Source organism: Protopterus annectens, chromosome 16.part0, assembly GCF_019279795.1.
Source record: "Protopterus annectens isolate FY-2018-M chromosome 16.part0, PAN1.0, whole genome shotgun sequence".
In the NCBI taxonomy this organism is placed as follows: domain Eukaryota; kingdom Metazoa; phylum Chordata; order Ceratodontiformes; family Protopteridae; genus Protopterus; species Protopterus annectens.
In genome coordinates this window covers 117,964,595-117,972,926 of record NC_056750.1, presented here as the reverse complement: position 1 = coordinate 117,972,926, position 8,332 = coordinate 117,964,595, and the positions used below count along the sequence as shown (strand labels likewise).

At 37.9% G+C, this 8,332-nt stretch overlaps 1 non-coding gene across 1 annotated transcript; it reads left to right on the top strand.

Annotated features, from left to right (window-relative positions):
* The first annotated feature begins 7,160 nt into the window (after positions 1-7,160).
* TRNAP-UGG lies at positions 7,161-7,232 on the top strand. The gene has a single exon. It is a non-coding gene; the product is annotated as a tRNA-Pro (tRNA).
* The last annotated feature ends 1,100 nt before the right edge of the window (positions 7,233-8,332 follow it).

The window sequence follows — 8,332 nt, the reverse complement described above, 5'->3', positions numbered from 1 at the left end:
AACTTTGGCCACTCCTGAAAGCCTTGCTATTTGGTCAACATTACCATTCGTATTAAAATTAACTTCACTCAGTATAACTGGATACCCCTTTAGGAGCCTTACAGTAACTGACTGGTGGCAGTGAAGCTACCGTATAGTCTGGACAGAAGGTAGCACAGCTAGTAAATCTGTCCAAGCCTTTCCCAGGTGTGTTTGTGTGAAAATGAAATCTTAAGAGTGCAGACACGAAGCACTAGTTTCACAGAGAGGGTGCTGGAGGACTAGGCTTTGACACTCGGCTGAGGACCTACCCTACAGCTGTACTAGAGAGGAGACTTATTGGGGACCTGGTGGGAGACGGATAGAGAAATCCAGACCCTGGACTGAGTGTGTTACCTGTGTGCTCTTAAGGGAAACTGTACTTGATGCAGGGAGGTCTGCATCTGGAAATACTGAGTGTATCCATTTGTATTCCAAGTGAATTTCCCTCTCTAGTGTCAGTGGTGAGGATTCAGGCTCCTTGATTACTGGCTCAAAGTGGGGACATCACAGCAACACTTTCCAAAAAGCCATAGATAAAGCCAAATGCCTGCCAGAGTGGGTCTTGACCCTCCCTGGAATAGTTTTGTTGTGGTGAGTATAAGAAATGGTAATATCCTTTGACAACCATTTGGAAATAGTCTATGGCACACACACTGTCCCTTCTTACCTTCAAAAGAAATTAACAATTGATCCAAAGATCTGACAGATTCAATTCTGTCAAGATAGTACCCAAGGTCTGGGCATCCAAGGTATGGAGTATACTTTCTACCTAATTTTTTGGTTCAGGAAAGAAACAGAGAGATAGACAGTTTGACTTAAAGTAAACTTGAATACCACTTTAGGCATAAAAGAAGAATTAATTCTCAAAGAAACCTTGTCTCTGTGGAAAATGACATACCGTTGATTTATCATAAGACGCCAGGAAGGCCCACCACTTTTTTGGAGACATCTTATGCAAAATCCTTTCAAAAACATTTTGACATGAGAATGCACTGAAGTAGGAGGATCCACTAGCAGACCTGTTATAACAGCCAATAAAAGAACCTTGATGTACGAGTAAGAAAGGTCACTGGATAACAACTCATGGAAATATTGTACAACCAGACAACTAGCCCTGAATGGGTGCAGGTTATGTTGTTGGCATAAACCAGAAAACATTTTCCATTTGCTAATATATGGTTTTCTAGCAGCAGTCGTTCCTGCATCCATTAATACCCGCTACACATCCTCAGTAAACAGGTGCCTAAAGGGAATTAAGACTCTATCATGCAGGCAGTTAGTTGAAATTGATTGGGGTCAAGGTGTGTCAAACACTCATGATTTTGTGTGTGTAGATTCATTCTGAGAGGAAGCGAGAACTGCTGCTGTTTGGGCCAAAAGGGAATTGCCACAATGATTTTTTGTGGGGGGGAGTCATTCTGAATCTTCAGAAGTACCTTGGATTTTAGTGGAAAAGCATACAGGAACTTTTCTGTCCAACAAAAGGAAAAGGCTTCTGTCTTCCAGACCTTCTTGCATGAACTACTGAAGCAGAATCTTGACAGCTGATTGTTCAGAAAGGAGGCAAATAGGTCTACTTAAGGAACACTCCATAGATGGATCAAATCTTGGAAGAGCTCCTGGTGTAATTTCCATCCAAGAGGGTCTGCCTTTGTCCTACTCAGCCTATCTGCCACACATGCTCTGATTGGATGTAGACTGCCTGCAGAATGAGATTATGCTGTGAAGCTATAACCCAATTTAACGTGACTAGTCTGCAAATAGGGTCCAACCTGGTTCCCCCTACTTGCTAATGTACCACAAGACTATGTGATAGATATTGTGTAAATTAAAATGCTTTTCAGGAATATACTGTGAGTACAGTGAAAGGAAATGTGCAAGGCCAAACAGCAGTTTTCAAAATAATATGCTTGCTTTGCAAGAACAGTTATGTTCAGCTTAGATAGTAATAACATACAGCTGTGGGCAATACTGTAAATGCATCCTGTTACAGAAAAAAAAGGAAGTTGACTTTCTTGGCTTTCAGATGCAGAAATAAATAAATTAATAAAATGCAGACAGGTCAAGTGACACAAAGATGACGTGGAGAGACTTTTGTGAAGTCCTCAGATGCAGCAAGGACCAAAAAAGGGCATGAAATAACCATGGACTTTTTCATGACACAGGCAGAAACCAGAAGAACAAGTCACAAAAATAACATTGGTTGAAAAGAGTATATAAACTGGACAGTGTTTCATTTGGGGGTGACGTCTTAGACTAAGTGCGCCTTAGTCTATTCATCTGTCTAGCTGTGTTATAATAGAATTGAAATAGCTTTGACAGAATTAACTGTTTGGCAAGAATTTGTTCTGAGACAAAGTATAACAGATACAGTAGTACGGAGTTTGTCTGGTCTACTTTTGGACATTTTTTTCAGTGACATTTCTTCAAAGGCAAAATAAAGACCTCTGCTTGACATTTCTTCAGAAAAGAAATAAATATATTTCTTCACTATGGTATTGTCTGCAACAACATGAATAGGTCCAGGGACTATAGATGATTTTCAGAGTTGAGTACCATAATCAGGACAAGCAACTTTCTTACATTTATGTGCTTGCATCTGTCACTGGTGTTCTACACACCTTGCATTTTTATCACTCCTGAAACAGCTCCCCCAGCAAAATCTGACAGCAGACTGGGAGAAAAGGAGACCTGGATTAAGGGAAATCTGCTGTACTGACCAAGTGATTTCTCTTCTGACAAGCCCTAGGCGATTTGAAAAGAGAAAATATGTTGGTACTGGGACCAGAGACACTTCAGATATCATTGCATCTTTCTCATGTGGAGTCTTGTATGGGATATAATGAGAATCACAGATGCTATGAGACCCAAAATCCTGAGGTATTCTCTTGCAGTGACTGAAGTCGGAGGCGAAAACCTTAGAAATAGATCTAGATACACATGCATTTTTTTTCCTCTGGAAGAAAAGTTATTTGAAATGGGGTGTCTAGCTGACACTGCTGGAACACAATCCCACGCTTGCATCTGTCCTTGGTGTCTCACACACCTTGCACTTTTATCCCTCCTGAAAATAGCCCCCAAGCAAAGTCTGAGTCGTCTGTGGTGACTCACTGATTTGGAGCAGAGATTAAGGGGAGATCTGGATTTGGGAAATTTGCTGTCACCACCAATTGATTTCTCTTCCAACACACCTCAGAAATGGGATTTGCAAAGATATCAGGTGCTGCTGGTGGGACCAGAGAGACTTCAGATACCACTGCATCTTTCTCATGTGCAGTCTTACAAGGGGTACCGTAAGAATCACAGATGCCATGAGACCCCAAATCCTGAGGTACTCCCTTGCAATGACTGAAGTCTGAGTGAAAAACCCTATAAATAAATATATTTTGTCCTGTGTAAGAAAAGCTCTTTAAACTGAGGTGTCTAGCAGACAATCCAGGAACACAATATTGTGTGATGAAGTAAAAAAAAAAAAAAAAAAAAAGAAAAAGACTTCTGAACGTCTCTTGAATCCAGTCTAGTGCTCTCTCACCCATGTGAGAGACTTCTGACATTTTGAAAAAGGCTTTGCAAACTTAAGCAAGTTGTCTAAATACAGAAATATGTAGATACACTGTAGCCTGCAATGAGCTATGACTGGAGCTGGCCAGTTTGTAAACACTTCTGTGCAGTAGAGAGTCCAAAGGGTAAGGCAGAGAACTGATAATATAATAACACACAGAAAACCTTAAACATCTGAAGTCTGGATGAATAGAGATGTGAGGATACGCATCCTGTAAATATAGTTTTACCAGAAAACTTATATGAGGAAGAACAGATAACAAGTTGCCAGCATTTTGAACTTGCGTACTTTCACAAATGCGTTTAAGAAAGAAAGATACATAAATGGTATCTAAGCATTTTCTTTCTTTGGCACCAAAAACATCCTTGAATAAAAACCTTTCCCAAAATGGGAAGCAGGAACTGACCTTATCACTCCCTGAAACAACATATGTTGAAGGACAGGGGGGAAATAAAAGAGTTTGGTCTGGTGCATGAGAAATCACTCTCTGGAAAGGACTAACCCCACACACACACACACACACACACACACTGTAATCTGTAATCGTGATTAATGATCTTCAGAAACTATATCGGAAACTGTCTGATGTCAAAGAGAAAAATGGATCTTCAGACTTTCTTAAATGGAAAGGTGACTCTTGGGAGAGGGTAAATATTCATTCTGACTTGTTGGGCTGTCTTTGGTTTAAGGGGAGGGTTCCTGTATTCTTTTTTGACCCCCCCCCCTTGACATTTTTTTTTCTAAACTTCACTTTTCCAGCATTTTTACAGAGAATCTTTCTTGCCAAAACTAGATAAGAGGGTTACAGAATCCCTTAGAAAATTTGGAAAGACAAGGATGAAAGATCTTAAGAGAGTCCCTGTATCATTTTACCCGTCTCATCTCACTTTTAGATAACCTCTGCAGCAGAGGGACCAAAAACTAAATCCCTATTCAAGGAGAGAATTTAAAATATTTTTCAAATCATCTGGGATGTTCTGAGAATGTAGCCAGGCAAACCTCCTCAAAATAGTACAAGTGGCCTTAGCCTTGTATCAGGTGAGACATACACACTCTTTATAAACAATGAGTTGTCACCTATAACATGGAAGAAATTAAACCATTTAAAGCAGACGTTTTCTCACAAGAAAAAAAACTGCAGACAGAACAGACCTCATACTTTCGCAATTAGTCAGAACAAACTTTAACTTATGAGCCTGACAACTCAAAATTCTGAAAATCAAAGTTGCAGAAGCATACATTTTTTTCCTGGTATAAGTTATTTTCCCATCACTGAAATTAACATGAATGTTTAACAGCAGCAATGAAGAACTGGGTAGTGAGGGGGAAATGTTACACGATGGGTAAGGAATAGAGCAACAAAACCTGAGAAATTACAAAAACAGTCCAAATGCCTGCAGTACGTAGTCCTACTGGTTTGGTTACCACTCTGGACCTTTTCTTATCAAAGTCTATGTTACCCTATATTCCAAGTCAACATGTGTTTGTCTGCTCATGTATATTGCTCAATATCTCTAACAAAAATAAATATTGTAATTAGCTCTATTACACTGTAACTTAATACAGGAATATGTAACACATGTATGCTATGCCTGAAATAGGTCCCTATTAAATCAATTATTCTGGTCAGCAAAAATCATTAAGTAAATAAATATATAAAGAAAGAAAGAAAAGGGCAGATGTCTTTCTTCTTTCTAATCTTAGGGACTCTGTATGCACTTGCAAAGATTAACAATGATCCATTCTAAGTACATTCATACCCTGTTCCAGGGGAAAGAACCAGCTGAGGTCCCCAATGCTGACTGTGCCTTCTTGAATGAAGTCAGAATGAAAATTAGGTGGGTGTAGCCTGTTTATTAGAAGTGGAGGTGTTAAGTCTGCTCACCAGCTAGTATTCAGGATTCAAAATGATCATGGATGACATCAACATAAATATTGTAAAAGGTCCTAATTTACTCGGTTCATGATAAATATGGAAGCGAGGGGTGATTTTTTTTTTTTTACAATAAAATCGAATAAAGGAAACTATACTGACATATGGACCTTAATGCTTGCTTAAACAGGTTTGAATGAACCAAGGCATTAACAGTGATCTTAAATCTCTACCTTTAAAACGAGATAAATCCGAATGGAACACTTTTTCCTACTTTAGTACACATTAGCATTTTATTTTTCTCCAGGTTTTTATTGTTTTCAGACAAAGCTAGGACATTTTTGAGGCATTGTGCTTTCAGATGTGAAAGTTATTTATTTATTGTAAGTAGATGAAAAAAAACAAAATGTCTTTTAATGACGCCTGAGTTGACATTGTGGATTGTGACACTATGCTGGATGAAATAAGATACATAAATTCTTAGAAAGTTATTTAAATTATTAAAACTGACTTTTTTAATTTTCTGAGACAGTCTGTGTGTAAGATAAAAGCTCTTAAGCTACTATTTTTTTAATTAAAGAAGTTTTATTTAATTATACTGCTCAGAGTTTGTTTTTAGTTCCTCCCACATTGGCTGTGACAGGTCTCAGGAGTCTGACAATAAACAACTGGTAACAAAAAATGCCCACCACGATCCAACCACAATGCAGAAAATTAATGCAGCTGAAACCACCAGTCTTTATTATAGATTTTTCTACTATATACAGATAAGGCAGTTTCTTCCAAACAAAACAGTCTGGTGCTTTTGACTAAAACACAATTTGTACCTTTTGTTCAGTCTTGTATTGCTAAGAATCAAGTCTCTGATATTAGCTTTCTCTAGATTTCTTCTGACAGGAATATTTTTCTTCTCCAGGACTGAACTTCATGTTGGCTGGTTCCATACCTCTCATCCTCTTAGGGCAAGAAATCTGGACAAAGCCAAAAATAATGGGGGGACAAAAGCCCAAAAATAGGGACATGTTTAAGTACTACTCTTGCAAACTTAGAAAGTAGAGAAAGATTTTACATTAGCATGCATTTTCTGAAGGGTATGAAGTCTGAAACTGAACTGTCTGTCATTATTTTCTGACTTCAAACCTTAATGATCTGCCAGTGATTTGCTAGAAAACAACAATTTTATGAGAAACAGACCAAAAATATAGACATTCTGTGAAAATCTGTACAGTTGAGAGGTGTCTTTGGTTCTCTATCCCACAGCCACTGCTCTGGACACTAAACTCGTTCTACCAAGAAAAAACACTTGTGATCTCTTTTTATATTATTTCTAAGTGCTCATTCAGCAAACATGCTCTTACTAATAAAAGCCAGACTCCTCTCTAGTAGATACAAGTAATCAACACTGACCACCTTTAAAGAAAAAAGCATTCTATTTAAATATTTTTGAGTCTCAGACATTTATAGCACTACTGACATATCTTGGATCATTTATACCCTTTTAACTGATGAGAACAACCACACTATGCTACTGTGTGTATACAGTGCCTTGTGCACTTACTACATAACATTCTCCTGCCAGGCAAAAAGGGAACAGAAAATAGTAAACCTAAACAGAACTGTTAAACTTAGCATCCTTGAGCAAGATATAATGCAGAATCACTTTTCATTTCTTTTAAGAAAACTGCATCAACATTACATCAAGCTGGCTCGTTGGTCTAGGGGTATGATTCTCGCTTTGGGTGCGAGAGGTCCCGGGTTCAAATCCCGGACGAGCCCAGTTTTTTTCTTCTTTCAAGCTAGCACTACTACATTTAATCCTTTTTCTCTTTTTTTTCTTTACAGTCAATACATGAGCACATCAAGTTTTTATATGAAAACAAATGTTTGATAAACTTTGCTAAAATACAGTACCTGATATTTTTAAGTTGTGGCACTGGAATTTCTCTGCAAGCAATAAAATAATCTGTGCACTGTATGCACCTAAAATAAAGAACCACTCAAAATGCTTTCAACTAATTTTAGCTTTGTGGCAGTCAGTAAGCCTGTATAAAATGAGGCTAAATAATACAATATACACTGATAAAATTTCTACTCTACGGTGCATTACTGAAACTGATATTTGTGAGAACACTGACACACCAAAACACAGAGACTATGTGTGAATTACTCTCAAACATTTCTACTACATTCACCGTCTCTTTCATTGTTTCAGTTATTACAATGTATAACTGTATCTGATTCTGACTTGAAAAACATGACTTATGTACTATTATGACATACAAGCCCAAAGCAAACAGCACCTCCTCCTTGGATTAAGATAAGATATTTTGACAGCAACAGAATGTAAATTTTCCTTGGCCCAGAGGTGCTAGCTAGTTATCCATTATAAGGGAGAAACTGCAAATATCCTCTCTAACTAAACACAGTCAATAAACAGTACTAGACACATGAACAAAAGACCGTAAGAAGAGTTCTGATAACAGCAATTTAACAAATCAACTTAAAAAAGTAATATATGACAAGTAGGGTACTTCCTATATTTAAAGGTGAGCAGAGATGCATCAAAACTCAAATATGAAATTTACCAAATCCAAAATATTAACAGTACAGTACACTCCAACTCTTTTGGAAAAGCTTAGAAAATGTACCCCCTCCCTAACTGCTCAGCAAGACAGCAAAGGACGTTGGTAATTAATCCCTGTATGCTGATGATGTCACGACTCCATGACAACTGAAAGCCACATCAGCTCAAATGAACTGGCTGCGAGTTTTAACTGTTTCAAAGCCAAAAGCTGTGAAACACCCTTAGAAATCTACCCACAACTTCAGAATACTAATCACCTTCTGAAAACTTGAGATTACAGTATGCTACAATA